General features: G+C 42.3%; 1 long non-coding RNA gene across 1 annotated transcript in view; it reads right to left on the bottom strand.

Moving 5' to 3' along the window:
* Positions 1 to 8586: 8586 nt before the first annotated feature.
* The window catches only part of LOC113136761 (uncharacterized), a 181280-nt gene continuing 171235 nt past the window's right edge, over positions 8587 to 18631 (bottom strand). The window contains exon 3 of the long non-coding RNA XR_003296289.1: positions 8587 to 8715. This is a non-coding gene — a long non-coding RNA (uncharacterized LOC113136761). The remainder of the gene's footprint in view (positions 8716 to 18631) is intronic.

Genomic DNA, 18631 nt, shown 5'->3' on the forward strand with positions numbered 1-18631 from the left:
CTCCCCTCCCCTCCCTCCCTCCCCCCTCCACACTCCATGTGTCTGCTTAGACTCGAGCACTCTTTGAGCCCTTACTTATACTCTCAATTCTTATCAGCCAGTCTCCTGCTTCTCTGTTCAAAGCAGCCACCAACACAAGTGATTTGTCCACTTCATGTAAATCTCCACACTGGGAATAAAAGTTAATCCAATTAGATTTCTGAGGTGATAACTTCTGAGGCGGCCAAGGCAGATATTTCTAGTGTCAGCTGAGGTTTTGCAGTTGTCTGGAGTCACTTTATGACAAATGGGAAAAGTCAATATCTATAAGTCTGTATGTTAAAACACTTATATGACCGAGTCCTAACACTCGCTCCATTAGGTTGAGATCCACTGCAGCAGAAACTAACACAAACACGCATGTGCACATGCTGAAACATAACCTACACACACACACACACACACACACACACTTATCACCTAATGACGCATATCACCTAACAACACACAATTCTATAAGCATCACACCTGACTATTTCAAATCCTATGACTTGCCAACGGCACCTGGTGCACACATCTGCTTCCATCCCCTAAAGCCTCCCTCTACCTGTCTCATGGTTTGTGTGTCATGCTGGCATGAGCCTTAGCCTGTGTGGCTGGCTGCCTGTCCGAGGACCCACAATCCTCCGCTTTGAATTCAAGGTGATTCTTATCCCTGACCCCCTCCTGGCCCAGCGCGTTTGCCTCTTGCCTCCATAAAGACGTGTTTATGTATGTATGTATGTGCAGAGGGGAACATGGGGAGGTTTTTCAAGGGTTGGGAGGAGATAAGCAGAGGAATTTGAGGCCGGTGAATATGGATGGGGTCCCTGCTTTTAGAGAGCACCGCTGATAGAGAGGTAAACAGCTCCTGGCCAGGAGAAGCAAGGTGGGGGGAAGTGGCGGGTGGGTGATGCATGCACTGGCATACAGTTGGCGCCTAACTCCATATCCCTCTCTCTCTCTGTCACTCACTAACCATCTCTGAGGACTCTCTATCATTATTCCTTCACCTTATTTTGTTATAGTGTTGAGTTTCTGCTTTTCAACAGTCTGGTGAATTTGGACAATGAGGTTCCATTATCAATACATGGAGAGGGAGGGTGTTTGCAAACCTGATTTCAAGCTCACAGGTTTTTAGTTTCTCTGTGCTGATGCTGCATTTTTAAAGAAAGTAAAATCAGTTCAGGGTAGCGGATCCAGTGTGGCATTGTTTTTGTGCATAAGGCCCATCGGTTCTTGGTAACAGTGATTTTCTTTTTACAAATATTACCTTATTCAGCATCAGCCATAACTCTACACTCTTCTTTTGTTAAGATAATCTCAGATGTCTGACCCTCTTTTCTTTTTCCTTCCCTCTGTTCCTATCTTGTCTTTTCCTGACAGATCCTGTGAGGCTGAGCGGTTTGCCAACACAAAGGCCTTGACCCCAACAGGACACAGGAGGAGTGAGTCGACATGTCTCGCAAATAATGTCACAAGGTGTGTATGTGTACAAGCCTACATACATGTACATACCTGGCTCTGTGTGTGTGTGTGTGTGTGTGTGTGAGAGAGAGAGCGAGCAAGAAAGAGAGAATCCACAATTAATGCATAGAAGTGGAATAACTTATTCATTTGTAAGTCTAGTTTTGGTGGTTGTCTGTTTTAATATGAAAGATTATGGTTTCTACAAACGTCACTATCAGTAAGTTAATTTGGCAAAAAAAAAAGTCCAAAGACAGTTTAGAACTTCTACATATTTTTGAGACTTTTGTAAACTAGCAAATTTTCATCAGTCTCAACTGATTTGAGTTTTATTTCGAAAGTATGTTGCGGTATTTTTATACCTTTATTAGAGAATTCACAGGACAGAGATGACAGGAAAGAAGGAGAAAGAGATGAGGAATGGCAGTCAACACAAGGTCTCAGTCGGACTTAAATCAGGGGCCTTACAGTTCATGGTTGGCAACATAACCTCTGAGCCACAGGGGTGAACTGTGAATAAAGTTAACTTTATTTAGTGAAGAACAACTTTTTTTGCATTTGGCTAAATCAGACGGGCTGTTTTGTTCGACAGGTAAGTCCTCTCGGGCCCTGACTTTCCTTTCGGGCAGCTGCTTAGTTTTATCCCACTTGATTGCTCTCTTGGCCATGACACAACACAGATTCTCTTTCTCTCTCTCTGACACACACACACACACACACACACACACACACACACACACACACATAGGGCAGACACACACACACGCACACATAGGGCAGACACACACACACGCATACATAGGGCAGACACACACACACACACACATAGGGCAGACACACACTCAGGAGAACTTCCACACTAAGGCCCCACTGCAAAGTTATTAATGAGCTGTTTAATTTTAATTAGATAGTAATTCATGTTAATGCCTGCTTAATGGAGCCAAATAATTCCCCTCGGTCACTTGGGGTCTTTATGCTTCGTTTACCAGCCCCTGCAGTTATTCTCTGGCTTTTGTTTTTATATTACATTTCCATTTTTTTCAAGCTGTGAGTGAATGATGAAACAGTAAAAACAGGAAACATATGGGCTGAGTGAAGCATACAAGTGTGTGTGGTTGTGTGTAAAAGAGTGTCAGTGTTTATCAGTGCAAGTGAATGCTGGTCCCCATATGTTTGTGTCCACGTTCCCTCTATTTATATTTCATTTTTATTTATGTGCTTGTTTATTCAACTGTTTGTGTATGTGAATGTCTGTCAGTTACAGATACAAGCACACACACCAAGTCTCTTAATGCACATGGCAGTACGGTAAATGCCTTAAGACAGAGCAAAGAAAAGGTCAAAGTCAGTACTGAAAGCTAAGCAGGGTTAAACCCTCAGGCTGAAGTGCAGAAACCAAGACATTTGTAAGAAAGAGGTCATGACCTTTTTGTCCAGGATAGGCCTCAAGGTAAATTGCCCCTGCCTTATGCCCCTGACATAAGGCAGGGGCCTTATGGCCTGTGTCCACTGTGTTGCTGCTCACCTAGGGGGAAACGTGTTTGAGACACCCCCCTCTGAGGTTCAAACATCGGTAAGGCTGTGTAGGAGTGACCACGCCAGCTCTCAGCCCTGTGTGTGTGTGCGTGAGGAGGACCAGAGGGGTCAAAGCTGTTGAGTCTGTCTCAGGTCTGTCTGGGTGCCTCAGCTTTAACACAGCACTAAGCTGAGTGGTTGAATTGAGTTAGTAGCTACAGACAGGCTTTTAATTGTTGATTGACCAGTCTGAGTGCTTCCTGGGCTGGGGTCATTGCAGAGAGCAGACGGGGAGGTCCCCAGGCCCCAACGGCAATTTCAGCCACACACACCCAAGCACTGCAGAATGGCAGAAAGAAATGGAGGAGGATGTTGAAAGGTACTTAGGACATAGCAAGGGGGATGAATAAAATCTGAGTGACTTTAAAAAGTTAGAACATTTGTTGTGCAGAAACAGAGATGCACACCGTTGGCAGTGTTACTGTGAGCAGAGCGAACTTTGAGGCCCACAGATTAGCAAGTTCAATGTTTACTCCTCCACAAAATCTCAGCTACTTCAGTTGTTTGACAATTCCAAATTTACTCTGTACCCATTCCATCCACATCTTTGCCCCTCTACACCCTCAGTCTTTATCCTTTCTTCTCTCTCCCCCTTTCAGCCCTCGTTCCTTTAATTCTACGCAGGACCACAAAAGCCCATTCTGCTGTTTTAGCGGGTTAGCTCTTCTCCCCTCTCATCCCCCTCCTCCTCAGCTCACAGCAGGTGCCGGTCCTCGGCTAACATTTGTTATCTCTAATCCTGCAGGTTCGGCGCACAAAAAGAGCATAGTAAACTCTCTCTCAGACCTAATCCCACCACTCCTTTTTTGATGGCGCTCCCCCTCACCCTGCTTTCCTCTTTTCTCCTGTCACTATCTCTTTTTTAGGCTGCTGGGGGGACACTCCACTTCTCTGATTGCCACACAGCTTTTTTATCACCATGGCCTTAAATTTGGGGGCAGCTGTTGGTGGTGGGGGTGTCCTTTCCCCCTGTTCTTTATACCACTGTCTCTTTTTCCTTTCTCTCTCCCTCTGTCTCCTTTTCTGCCCCCTTCTCCCTCTCTCTCTGTATCATTTACAGTCATTTTCTGGCAATTAAAATACAGCGCTGCTGCAGGATTTTCGCCTGCAGTGCAACACTACAGTGCTGATGAATAATTCTTCACCCTGCAAAGTGAAAAGCTAGCCTTTCTTTCATGTCGGCCCTTTGTTGATTTACCATTAAAACTTACTGCACCGTGCTATGAGTGGAGGGCCTAGCTCTGCGGGAACTGGCAAAAAGCAAAAAAAGAGGATGAAGCAGATATTTGTACATATGCTTTAGCATTATTCCAACCTAGGATGAGGAAGTCTCTGAGTTACATGTGCGAGTCATAAATACTTGTATGGTTTAGATTTATGGTGAGCCTCTTTTGTTTATGACCACTGTCTTTTCCTGTACCACTTTAGTTTTATGTTAATTTTTCTTATCAACTGTTTTCATTATGGGGCTTAGCTGCATTGTGTGAGTGATTAGACGGTCATTCATCTCCATTTCTCTTTCTTGTGCACAGTGACACACACACACACACACACACACACACAGCGAGCAGTGACAGATGTGTGGATGGAGTGTGTGGGGTGCTCAGACTGCAGAGGCGGGGTGGTGTTGGCAGTATGGTAAATGGTGGAGGTCTCCAGGCCAGTTCAGCTCTGAGCTGTTTTCTGCTAACAACATACCAGAGTAAACTATTCACTGCTTTTAGAATGTTTGTTTTTTTTTTTTTTGGCAGAATCAGTTTATCGTCTTACCATTTGCTATTTCTTAATAAACCAAAATAGAATAAAACAGTCTTGACAATTTGAAACAACGTATACAAGATAAACTAGAGAGTGACCAGTCATTACAATAATACATAATTTCTATGTACTTAGTATATGTCTCACTGGAAAACCAGCATGTTTGGCTATTTTTTTAAAAATAATTTTAATGCACATTTTCCTGACAAGTGACGTCTTGCACTTTTGCAATATTAAATATCATACCTGGAAAGATGACAACATTATATCTTTTTTAAACTGCTAAAAAAACAAAACAAAAAACTAATCTATGCAGGAAGTAGCAGCACTGGGCTGTTAAATTAGGAAATGCAAGTCAGTCTGCAGTTGTGGGTACACATTGTAAAAACAGCAGTGTCTTCATCTTACCACTGGGGTATCTAATGTAATTACATTAGACGTTTTTTTTTTTGTGGTGCTGCTGGTAGTGGGTGGGTGGGAGGCAGTGGGGGGTTTAATCACACAATTTGATTATGATCCTGTAGCAAATAATACAAAGGGCATGTGGCATTATGAGACACATGTCATGATATGAGGTGGATGCATCATTACACATCTGTCAAAAAAAAAAAAAAAAAATACACAATCCTCTGCACTATTTTCTGCTAATTACCTCATGCAGGACAAGGTTGCAATTAATTGATTGGCTTATATTATGGCAGAAAATGGTTTAAAGGAATGCCCATCACAGTTTCTCAAAGTCCAAGATGGTGTTCTTTTTTGTCACTCCAAAATCTAAAGATATTCACAATCAAAGAAAACTAGAGGGACTAGAAAAGTTAGTGCTTTTTTTCACTGAAGAAATTATATAAAATGATGAATCGATCGCCCAGAAGTTACCAATTTATTGTCTCGTGATTGATTAGTTGATTAATAAACTAATTCATCTACTGCATAATTACAGAAGGCTGTTTTTAATTGCAATTAATAAATGCTGTAAATTCAATGAACTATCAAGGTAACTGCTGCAAGCAGGCACTGACAGAGAAGCAGAGTGCAGCATGTACCCAAAAACCTGATCTGACACTGGCTATCGGTGCCAGTACCCACACTGTAAACAGGACAGCGCTATTCATTACTTTTCAGTATTAATCTGTCCATTCCAAGTTACTATCTGCAATCTGCAGTTTGCTGTTTTAGCAAATTATCTCTTTTCTCTCTCTAAAGCAGCAGATTCAATTCATTTTACAAGAGACCTGTGCAGCTGGAGAAAGGTTTGTCCACTTTAATAACTATAATGAATGAATCAGTCATCCAAGAACGAATCAGGACAAATTTAAAGTTTTAACCCTGGCTGGAGGGGCTGAATTAGGGCCTGAGAAAAAGTACCTTCCCACCATGTCATCTGGCTCAGTCGTTATCTCCCCGTGAGTTACATGGGCTTCAGCATATTGAACAGCAAATATGAACACACGCTCACTCGGATCCACTGACAGGCGCACACACACATGAGCAAACAAACACTGACACACATACACACAGTAAGTAAACAAACAAACACTATTTTTCACACTGTCACACTCACATGGACACAGTCACGCGCTGAAGAGGTAATGGTGGCCAGAGGCAGTCTTAGTGCTCTCTCCCTCTCACTCTCCATGTCTCTGAGGCAGAAAGCGTGCTCTAGCCCTCACTGTCTGTTAGATTTGATCACCATCACCCAGCTGCAACGGACAGTGCACAGCTCAGCTGACGGCTCATTGGTGCGCATACACACACACACACACACACACACACACACACACACACACACACAACTATATTGCCAGAGGATATTACACGCAGTGTCTGACACCTCTAAATAAGTGTTTACGATGTGTGTGTGTGTGTGTGTGTGTGTGTGTGTATCTGTGCATGTATTTGCCTTTGCATCCTATTTGTCTGTATGGCTGCCTCTCCATCCATAACGTTGTGTTTGTGTGTGTGCGTGTGTCAGACAACAACAGACCTATGAAATGTATCCAAAATGATCATCACCCCTTCCGTTTCCACATGGCTGTCTCCCTCGTTAACATAGGCAGCATGAAATTCCTTGAAGTACAACTGCTCATTTGAATTGACACTGTCATCATCATATGTGTGAGCAAGTAAAGTATTATCTTACTATGTATTGATTAAGAAAAATAATCTAATAAAAATGTAAATGAATCTGCCAAATGTGAAGTTTTTTCAGACTCCTTACATTACTTGACATATGAAGATGTGTTGGTGAAAATGTAAAGTTAAAAGACATGAATTCATTATTCATCAGTGTATTTTTTTGTTTGTTGCTCTATTTCCCCCCCCCCCCACACACAACGACATGGTCGTATAAAGCTATGACAGACAAGAGGCAGCAAGCTGAGCATGTGTGCATGTGGGTGTGTGTGCAAGTACACACGAGTATATATGTATCTCTGTCTGTCTGCAAAGAGGTTTTTAATAAGACAGAAAAGAGGGGGTACAGTAAATCCTAAATCTGAGCACGTCCATCTCAGGGACCCGAGGGTGCCACACTATGACTGACAGGCCTCCTTTCACTAGCACAGTCGGACGGGAGACGGATTAGGGCTGTCTCGTCCTAAAGGACCATTGTGACTCCACGTCTCCCAGCTGCTTCACCATGCACCCCTCTCCACAACCAAGGAGGGGCTCTTGTGAGTGAGAGTGTGCATCTGTGTATTAGGGTGATGTGGTGATCATGCCATGACCTTCTCTCTTAATTTTCTGACCTATTAAAATAACAGGGTACTATATATAATCAAAACATGTGTTGTGTTTTATTGCTGAAGGTCTACAATTCTTAATCATACATCTAAATGTGTTTTAGCCTTTTATACCTTTCAAATAGCAAACCGCCTTTCAGTTAATTTCAGTGAGGATGTCTCAATAAAAGCAATAATAAAATTATTTTCACAATCATTAGAAGTCATTTTTAATATACTTGTAGAAAGAAATGTGTTTAGAAATGTCTAATTTTTTAAGTGGTGCTAATCTAGAAGACTAAAAACAAGACTCAAGCTACGGTAGTCAAAAAGAGAGTGGGTCACGTAAGTAATTAAGAGCATATTTCTAAACATGCCGTCACATTGTCATTTTAGAAACAATTGGATTGATCTTTAATCCACCTGCAGAGATTTGAGAAATGTATTTCCACTTGGTTTGAAAGTGTTTGTTTGACTCATCCCTTTCAACAGTTAGTCGCTGTGACATGTGGCACTGAGGTAACATATGAGGGGACATACAGCATCTGGCTATAATACCTGCAGTGTGTTGCTGCAGACACTGTCTCCAATCTGGGGTACATGGGAGGGCCCTTAGATCCATACTTGTAAATTACAACAGCCTTCAGTCTCAAGCCTTTAACCTCATCATCAATGTGATTCATGGCACCCTTTTAAATTTTTAAATTATGTACTATACTGCCCTTATCATTTAGAAGCTTACATCTTCGCTCTGTGTTCCTGTTTTTGAGTAAAGAACTTAATTTTTATATTGGCATCATATTTTATTCAATCATTTGAGATAATATCAGGGCTGAATTAACAATACCAAAAAGTACGTAGAGTTTGTGTGTGAGGAAGAAAAGAGAGAGTGCACTAAATGTGAATGGATGTCAGTAATGTGAATTTGCCAACCTTTCTGCTGGTTCCCTGGGGTTTCCCATCCGTTTCCAAGAGGCCTTGTGGGGTGTGCCCATCAAGGGGGGATCCTTCTGGATTATGAGACCCCTGGCGTGGATCCTGGGCAGGGAAGGCTGGCACTGTGGCAGTATTGGCACAGAACTTTGCCAGGAGAGGGAATGCCAGAGGCCTGCCACACTCCTGCTGGGAACCTCCTAGGCAATTAGACTGCTGCAGGACCAAGTTGCCGTCTGAACTGCAAAGCAGAAGGAAGAGTGAACAGGATCAGCGATTAGGAATACAGTGTAGGCTATAACAGTTTATGCTGACACTGTGTCAGCATTAGCTAATCAACTGAGTGTAAACAGAAATGTTGTTTCAGGTTAACATGAGCACACTGCACACTCATGCAGCCGCAGTTTTCAGCATTTTGTTCTTAAAATGTGCACAACATGAGAAGTCCTTGGAAGAAGAGCCTTGATTTAATATGTGCAAAGGGAGAAAAAACTTGCCCTCCTTCTATCCATGTCCCTGTCACCCCAGCGGAAAGAAGAGTGGATCGCTCTCACTCTCACTGTCTCTCTTCCTTTCTCTCTGCTCCATCTCTCTGTTTGATGAAAGAGGAGCTATGATCGCTTCGACAACAAAGGGCCCAGCCGCCTGTGTTTGGATGAGGTTTGCCTTTCTTCTCTCCTTCCTCCTCCTCCTCTATCTGTGTCTTCTAACCACCTCTGATCTCACTCTCTCTTTCCTCTACACCCCCTTCACAACCTTATCCCTTACCCTCTCCCTCCCTTCTTGCACTATCTCTCACTGCCTGTTGCCACTCACTGGTGTTGCTGCTCCGTTCTTCGTTAGGGCCTCAGCGATACAATCAGGGGACGGAATTAAAAATCAGAAAGTGTCCTTGTCGAAGAGACACCCTGGATGGTGCACTTTGATGTCTCCTCAGAAATTTGAAATTCATATGTTGTCATATTTCATTCTATTCCCTCCCTCTCTATCTTTCCCCTTCTCCTTTTATTCGTCTTCTTCCACCTCTTTTGCGTCAAGTGCCATCATGTACTATTCAGTTAGAAAGAGAGAAACGTGGGGAATGGAGAGGAACGTAAAACGAATTGTTCAAGTGTTTTTAAAGGGCTTGCTTGTCTTTTATTTTTCATGGTTTTACTTTATGAAGAAGGAGGGAAGATATTATGAATCATTTACTTTCCTTTTGATTGTAGGTACTGGGGTGCGTGGGTTTAGTGATAGATGATGGAGTAAGGGGCCACAGGATGGGGTGGAAATTGTGGTAGTGGACTAATGTCAGAACAGGGCGCTAAAACTATTTGACACAGTGAGTTTGAGTTTGCCATGTACTCTGTAGCGCGCACATTCAGACAGACACACATAATTTCTGGCAGACACCCGAGTGAAAAACAAACAAATGCACACGCTGTACAAGTTTTTCTCAGCCCATGATTTTTTTAAACCTTCAAAATAAAAGACAGCAGTTTGGAAGCGATCCTGTTAGGATTTTAATAAGAGAAACATCAAAACATGTTACGTTGAATAGCTTGTGAGTCACCATGTGAGTGTGTGAATGCATTGTTAAGATCTGAAGGAATCCCTCTTGTAAGAAGTGTGGAAGAATAATTAGTCTCGAGTCAATGACATTAATAAACAGTAGCCATCCAAAAGAAATCTAAAGAGCAGGATTTGGGAATGACACATTCTTGGACACATTTTTGCTTCTTGTCTTCAAGAAAATGAGGGGGCATATCAATGGGCCCGTGATGGTCCCTCCCAAGACAGTTACAAATGGGCATGAAGGTGGGGTGGTGAGGGCTAGGGATTGGATAAGGGGTGGGGTGGGGATGAGCGAGATGGGGATGGGTAGTCCCACTGGTCCACTATACCCCAGATTCATCATTAATCACTCCTCTCCTGCTGAGCCCCTCAGACTCCCCCGCAATCTCCCTACCACCTTTGTTTACCACCTAAGACATAAGACCCTCTTCCCAAGGTGATGTCAACCCATCGCTCCTACACCCCTCCACCAACATTAACACCACCCGCAAACCTTGCCCCTCCTCAAAACAACAATGTCTGTTATCTGGAACCCCAGGAAAGCGACCCTTCTTTGTCTCTACATCTCCTTTTCTCTGTTTACATCTCTATCCCAGTTTCCTCCTTTCCACTCTCTCACTCTTCATCTCCGTCGCCCCCGAATACTTTTTTCTCTCTCTTTCTCGTTTTCTCCCTTTCTCTTTGTGACAAATGGGTTTTAATAAAAGCTGACAGAGCGATGAAATTAAAGGAGTGCATCCCATGGCCAGCTATAGCTCCAGCCTGAGCGTGGCACTGACATATTTAAAACAAGTCCTTAATTCGGTGTAGCCTGCGTCTTACATCACCAGGGCTCCTCTGCGTTATCGGAATCATTATTACTGCCTGACACTGTATTGTTGTTATAAAAAAAAGAAAAAAAAAAAAAATCACAGTTGCAAGTGGCACCATGAGAAGATGAACATTTAGCAGCCACTTGTCCTTGTGCCAACAGTGACCCCTATAAAATAGTTTATTCCATTGACCCTATTAACAAATATTAGGCTCCATTACCCATGATGCCTCATTACAGGCCTGGCTCATAAAAAGGGGGCTGGGATGAAAGTGTTCAGAGACAGAAAGCGAGTGTGCGTCTTTTCCAAGGGAACTCTCCCATAAGGAATAACTGACATGGAGGACTTACCCACGCCTCAGGAGCTCTCACTCAACGTTAGAAAGCATTGTTTTGTGGGATTACAGAGTTAGGAGGGAAACCTAATCCCCTAATTTTTAATCTCTCCTGATTCCAGAAGGATGGCTAAGAGACTGGGGGGTTGGGGTGTGTGTGTGTGTGTGTGTGTGGGTGGGAGGGGTTCCCTGACACAGCTTGCATTGGTGGGTTGCGTTAAATAGGGAAGAGGGCAGGTGGAAGTGGGCTAAAAGAAAAGGGTATATTATTTTAAAAGCATATGATATTATTGATGGGATAGGTAGCAACAGAGGCCACTCTAGCCAATGACAATAAACCATCCCTAAAATTATAAACCACCAGGAAAGTTCTCAAAATGCCCAAATATCAAAAGTACATTCAAGAGTAAAAGTAAAAGAAATAATTCAGATTTTACTTGTAGGCTGTGCACTACACAAAATTCAAAATAGTGACAGCGACAACATCTACTTTCCTAAGATATTTCTGCTTTGTCATTTCATACCCTCACCACCATGTGTCTGGGTGTGTGGATAATTTCACAGGCAGCTTACAGTGACAGGCTTTTGGGATGGAGGGATACGTTGTCTGGGAGCTCATCCTTATAATCTGTGAAGGATATACAGGGTCTCTGCAGGCGAAATACAGGGACTGCTCACCTGCAGCATTAACTAAATAAGATTAGGAGCTGGACTGGAACCCAAACTCTCGCTGTGGGCATATGTATATCTGTATGTATATATATATTTATATATATGAAAACAGCTGAAAACATTTAACACGTTTTGCAACGGGAATTTCAAAATCCAGTTGATGCACAAAACATATGAGGGGAAAGAAGGGACATCAAACCTTCAACTGGGTTCAACTGAAGGCCTCTTTCAAATGTAAAGTCAGCTATAGAGCTGGAGGGAGACAGAGCAGGAAAGATGGAAACAGGGATGGAGAAAGGAGGGTGGTTGTGACGGACACAGGGAGTTAGAAATCATTGCGTCCATTGACGAAATAACCTTGGCAGCAACCAGAGTGAGAGCAAAGAGAGTGAGTGAGCGACGGGGTCTTGGAGCCAGGCCAAGCAGAGACTTTTTGTGCCAGCAGCCGCCACATTCCAATCAACCACGGACATTTATACTCCAGGCCTAATTGAAAGGTTGGCTTGTGAACCATCTGCATGCACCCACACTCCATTGCCCCCTTCAACACATACACCCACATGCAGAGACAGACACACTTCTTAGTCCTTTACCACCCCGGACACAGCCGGCTTTGACCCACAGAAGATGGAGGCCAGACATGCTGCATCTGTGACGACTAAAATCCCAAGAGGCCAAAAACGCAAAGACTGACTTATGGCAAAACCTTTTCTACCACAGGTTAAATTCAGAGTTTTTTTCTATTTCTTGATCTGTACTCTCCTAATTGGACAAGGAAGTTGGCCAATGCCCCAAGCCACCAACCTAGATAATGATACAGAAATACGAACAATTACTACCCCTAAAAAGCAGCTGCAACAAAACATTATCTTGGCCACTCAGTTAATAAAGTAAATCCATCAAGTACTTGTAATCACATTTAAATAATGTAACCACAACATTACATTTATAAATAACCTATGTCGCTTTTCAGAAGGATCAAAATGTTCATGAGGACAATGGTATAAAGCAGACGGGCATGGGAACTTGACTTTTTATCTAGAGGTAATTTCTACAAAGTGAGCAAACAAACCTGTACTAAGTAATGCTGTGCAGCTAAGGGAGTCTGGCAGTTGATAAAAGGAACCCAGCACCGGTGTGAGATAAATGACTTGATGATTGATTACCGCCTAAAGCAGAAAAATGAGCAAAGCACAAAACCAGTCAGTAACGTTTGTGTAATGAAGATTTTCTCACAGTACTTTCTCTATATCACACTGCTGTGTTTCAGGTGAGACAGTGAAGCAAAGGTTAAAGCTCTTTCTTTACTCTACTATATATCTTCTTCTACACTCAGTCATCAATCCTGATCATGGGGTAAAAAGAAATCCTTTCTACTTCAGTCGTATTTGAATCTGACCCTTCTACTCTTTATGCTCTTTAGGTTGTGAAGTTGAGGAAAGGAATTTATATCTATGGTGTGTCACTCTGAAATGATGCTGAAAAACAGGAGAAGGTAATGATAAAATCTTACAGTAATGCAGTAAAAATGCAAAGTAGCATAGTTACTCAGCACTGCATGGTGAAGATCTAAGACGTTATTAACATGTACTGTAAATTATCTAAATGAATGCAGCATTCATGTGTTATGTTGATGATCATAAATTAAATATTTAATTCTAAACTTAGCTAATATTCATCTAACTCCACATATTCACTTTAAATCAAATCATCAATAAATTCAAAACTACAAGGTTACCTGACTTTCTAACCACATGACAGACAGCAACCCAAAATAAGGACTCCAGGCAGCCATGGAACACTACAGCACAAATATCAGACTTCTACTTAATCACTGAAATGCACCATGGGCTCATGGGATCGAGTAACTAAACCCACTGATTAATGCACAATTAGTGTTGTGTTGTGTCAGTTAACAGTATGGGCTGATGGAGTTTGCAGCTATGGTGAGGAGTGTGTTAAAGCTCTCGGCGGGCATCCAGCTGGCCCTTCGCTCATCTTTGGGACGTGGCAGGCTTCCACTGCCAGCTGGCACCAGAACACACCGCCATGTTCATTCATGACAGGCGCCTCCCAAAACTTGTGAAAAACCTGGTGATTCTTGAATGCTCCTTTCACAAGATGCTTTCAAAGGGGGAAAAATAGAAAAGAGAAAGAAAGAACATCTAAGCCAAGGACATTTGGGGCAACTCAAAAGTTTATTCAATATGCTGCCCAAAACATTATTTATGTGTGTTGTGTATGGTGCCTCTCACATTTGCACTGCCGCAAAATGGTAGTCAAAAAAACGTCACCACTTATCCAGTGTCCCTATCATGTGCTATATGCTAAATCTATCCATGTTTTCAATATTTAAAATGGAAAGTGACAAAATTAAACATATTTTAAAATGCTAGTATAGTAAAATTGTTTGTGAATGTAATGTTGGCAAATGCTTATGTTGCACCTTATTATGAAACTGGAAATGCTCACAGCTGGAAAATGCCACATTTAACTTGGTTTGTGACACTGAAGTGTGAATTCAAAACATTTTCAAACTTGGATTTTAATTGCTATGTGTTAAGTTTTGCCTTGTATATGTCAGTACTAAAAGTTCTTTAAAAGTCCTCACCATAAAGCCTGGGATCATTTAATATTAAACGGTTCAGGACTACAACTCTCTGAAATGTGGAACAGATGCAAATTCACAATATTGAAATATACGAGTAAAATACAAGTACAACCCTTCAAAATATTTGTATACATATGGAATTAGGACAGAATGATGCAGTGTGTGGACAGCGCAGGCAGCTCTTTCTAGACTAATGAAGCCCTGAATTTAGGCTTTCACCAGGAAATAGAACCATTGGCATACTGCTGGGGAATGGTGGACAGCCTGCCAAATGCAAAATCATCCCCTGCTCTCCCTTGGCTTGTGACTGTGATAAATCAAAATACTGAACAACAATTAGCACTCTGTTGACACTCCATTCACATCCAACAGTTTATACAGGATGTGGGCCAAATGATGTAGAACACAATTTATTGTCTTGCCAAGTGCATCTGCTATCAGCACCAGTGGAAATCCATCCACTTGTTATATGAGCTTGTGAAAATAGGTATACAGATTCCACTTAGCGCCAATATAAACTGTGTTATAAAACAGATCACCGGCATTGCAAATACACATTAAATACTTTGAGAAAGCAAAAGAGACAATTAATCCCCAACTGATTATATCACTCCTAGAATATAAACTCATTGCATATGCCTCACAGGTCAAAAATACTGTAGTATGCCCCCGCCTTCTTTACATTCAATAGGAAATAATTCGCTCAAAGCCATCAGATATACTTCAATAACAACGGAGATAAACAACACTCATCTGGTCTAATCTCTCTGTGGACCACCCAGCTCAATCAATTAATTACCTAGTCTCTGTGTTTTACTTCAGGGCATTAGTAATGATCCTTAAATATTAATTTGGCTTTGTCCAGGGACTGATACAAGGGCTCTGCTGTTGTTTTTTGGATTTTTAGTTGTCAGGTCAAATGCAGAAAAACCCGAACAATCAGAGGAGACTTTGTGTTGTGTGGCAAATGTAAAGAGACTGAATACACACTGCTTGATGATCATAAACAGAACATGCAATCTTTCTGCAAGATGCAAGACTTCTTTTTAAGATTTCTTTGTTTCAAAAGTAAGTGGACAGATGTTTGTGACAACTATGGCAGAATGTTTGTGTGGTTTTTACTGTAGGTGGTTTGTGTTGTGCTGAGTGAGAGAGCACACCCACCAAAAAAGCCTGAAGTCTGATCTAAGTATGACCCAATTCAATTATGCCCTTTGATCCACTTTATTAGAGTTGTCATGTATTCATAGTTAATTCTGAATAAATGTTTGAGGCATTGTTGCAGGTGGAAGAAATGTTTTGTCTTTGCACACCGTCCTGTTTGTGATTATGCCTACACCACGGTGTGTATATTTCCATTTGTTGGAAAATGAACAAAAGTTTAAAAAATTCTCAAATGACAAATTAAAGATATGAAGTATATATTTCTTAACCACCAGTGGGGCAAACAAATAGGAATAACAACATCTGAGTTTAGATCAGGCCTGTGGAACCACTAAGCCATCAGAGGATAGTATCTATCTTCATTTAGGCTGTCTTTAATAATTAACCCAATACATTTATTTATTACTCTACACCACAGAGATACCCAGGTGAGTTGAGTTTCTCATGGGCTCAGGGGAGGGAGAAGAGTGGAAGATTCCTCTCCTTTCTGTCTTCTATCTCTTGCTCTACATCAATGTTTCTAGCCCGGAGCAGAGGAAGCCAAGAAAGAAATGCCAAGATTTGGCCCATGTCCACCTTACCTGCAAAATATTCGACATCAGCATATTTCCCAGAGTTTCAAGAGCAAAGAGCAGAGGAAACTGGAGGTTGTGAAGCTAATTGGTTGATGCATTTAAAAAAGTCCAATTTCTGTTTTCTATTAATTGGCACATGAATATAAAATCACTGTACAGTGCATTTTAATTGTTAAATGTTTTATGTGTGGGAGTCAAGTTAGGTGGCTATGCTGAACAGTGGCCCAGTACCTCTACTCAGTTTCAATATTTGTTAGATCTTCAATCCAGCCACATGCTGTGATCAAAGACTCATTTCAAATTTAACCTATGTTAAGCATTTGCAAAGACCTATGCATGTAGCTTTTAAAGTACAGGTACATGTGCTGCTGGTGCATCCATCCATGTCTTAAAATATCATCTGAGCCAATTTCAGTCGGATATATATGATTTTCTGAGATCCTTGTCTATCTGGTGTGCATCTTGCGATCCGACCACAACTTGACCACATGCCAAGTTGGGGGTTGAAACCAGCGCAAACAGGGAACAGCTTAACAAATTACCACTCCGCTGCCAAGTCCTGGGAGAGAGGAAGAGACATGCGGCTTAAAGAAAGAGATAAAACCCCTGCCACAGTGATCGAGAAACCCCAGAGGGTGAGGGGTGAGCGCGAAGGTGGGTAAAAGCATATCGAGGGAGGAAGCAAAGGGTAAAGAACAAGCGAGATAAAGAAGCAGAGGGAGATGGAAAGAGTGAGAGGCAGAGCAGAGAGAGTACAAAAATGAGGGAACAGAAGAGGGTTGATATGATTTCAATGGAATGTTTGTTGACAGTGCTCTGTGGCCCGGGGCCTTGGGATAAATGATTGAACACTGCGCCTGTCAAAGCCAGAGGATTTCTGTGGGCTTGTGTTTCTTTCTGCGCTCTTTTGCTGCAGGGAAGGTTGCAGTCAACTAATTGACACAGAATTAACCATGAAACACACTAAGCGCAGCCCTCCTTTGCAATGGCTGGCCTCTCCACCAAAAAAGGGGGCTTCCAGCGAGCAAGAAAGTCTACACACAAAACACACATGTACACACAGATACACACATGCCCATATTAAGATGAAATCAGACATGTGCAAATACATAAGCCTGGATACATCTGCAAAAAAAAAAAACAAAAAAAAAAACCAAAAAACAAAAAATGAAGATAAACATCCAAGCAGATGGCCCACTATTCAATTATACTAGATCAGTAATTCAACATTCAACACCCACACATCAGCAAGTGCACGCAAGCGCATCAACAGAGGCAAAGAAATGCAGGGTACAGGAGGATATGCACAGAGTTCATAAGCAAACAGTATAGACTTTTCCTGTGACAGATTGCTCCATGAGAAAGTAATCCTTCAAGATTAACAGTGTCATTCTCTGCCACACCTTGCATATTATGCTCAGGGGGCTGCGATCTCAGCTGCAGGCTTCTTGCAAATGACTTATCAGGCGTGTACTTGTACTGTTTTTGCTGTGCTCTGACGAGCAAAGCACATGAGAGAGAGAGAATAAACCGAAAAGAGGAGAGGACAAATGATCAGGAGGGAACATTAGAGAAGGCAAAGGAATCTTGTAAAAGAAGAAGGGAAATACTGCAAGGAGAAAATAAACAAAATACCAGTCAAACAAAATGTGTACAAGTGGAGGGAGGATGCTAAAGATAAACCAAAGCACTGGGTACAGGTGGGCCTTTGTTTTCCCATACACTCGCCTGTGATGGAGCAATACATGGGTCAATTAAGGTTGAGCTGCATGGGCCTTTAGCTGTAAATAAACAGCACCGCCTGCTGAATCCCAGCCAGTATCATGGTGGTATACAAGGAGTCTCACCTCATTAAAACTTGGAGCTGTGACAACAAAAACAACAGGTCTAAGCAGCAGGTGTGTGGGGTGGGGCACTTTCAATAACAGAAAGAGAGGGAAGGGGTTTACATACATCCCATGGAAGTTGCGGAAATGGTCTGGGCAGTTTCCGTGTCTGGCAACCCCCCTCTCCTCTCATGAATGCCCATGTGAAGGAGACTGAAACAGGAAAAGAAGGGGAGGATGCAAAAGCAGGGAAGTAGGCTGCAGGGTCAAAAAGCCAAGCCCATCCTGCTGACTAGCTACCAATTGGGGATGGGACTGGGAGGAGGGGGTGGGGGTGGGGGGTTTAAGAGGAGGTAAAGAAGAGGAGGAGGTAAGTAGGAGGATGGGTTGACTGCAAGGCGGATCCCTAGGGTCAATTATCCCTGGGAAGGAGGTATTGTAGCCAACACTCTGCATCTCATTTGCAAGGCAGCAGCAAAGGTGCACCTGAGCACAGCTAGTGAGCTTCCTACCATAGCACCAAGGCAATTAAAGTCTCCTTTCAATGACATGTGCTTTTCACTGTGACAGTGGCTGGGCAGCTGTGGGATGGGCCAACTGGCTAAA

This window comes from Mastacembelus armatus, chromosome 16 (assembly GCF_900324485.2).
Source record: "Mastacembelus armatus chromosome 16, fMasArm1.2, whole genome shotgun sequence".
NCBI lineage: Eukaryota > Metazoa > Chordata > Actinopteri > Synbranchiformes > Mastacembelidae > Mastacembelus > Mastacembelus armatus.